Raw genomic sequence first — 410 nt, 5'->3', positions numbered from 1 at the left:
GCCACAGTGAGTTGGCCATGGTAAGTTGTCCCATTCCACAGAAAACATGAGGTGTATATTTGAGCAAATACAGAAATGTTTCTACTATTTGCCAAAGTGTTGTGGCTCCGTCTTGTGAGCCCCTCTTATCAGAGGAAGAAGGCTCCGAACATGAAGGAGAGGAGATGGCCAGGCCTCCCTCTCCAGGACCCTCCTCTTTGGCAATGCCTCAGGTGTCTTCCGACGGAGAAGAGATTGACCAGGAGCCAGGTGGTTCTGAGATTGGCCAGGAGCCCGGTGTTTCTCAGATTGGCCAGGAGCCAGGTGTGTCGGATAATGAGGAAGAAAAGTTGTGGCTGGATCCACGCCAGCGTAGGAGCGACAAACGTGCGCAGCAGAAAAAGAGACGTGCCAGAGATTAAGCTGAGTCT

The sequence above is a fragment of the Protobothrops mucrosquamatus genome, unplaced genomic scaffold (genome assembly GCF_001527695.2).
Source record: "Protobothrops mucrosquamatus isolate PMUCROS unplaced genomic scaffold, P.Mucros_1.0 scaffold471, whole genome shotgun sequence".
In the NCBI taxonomy this organism is placed as follows: domain Eukaryota; kingdom Metazoa; phylum Chordata; class Lepidosauria; order Squamata; family Viperidae; genus Protobothrops; species Protobothrops mucrosquamatus.
This window is presented reverse-complemented; position numbering follows the sequence as displayed.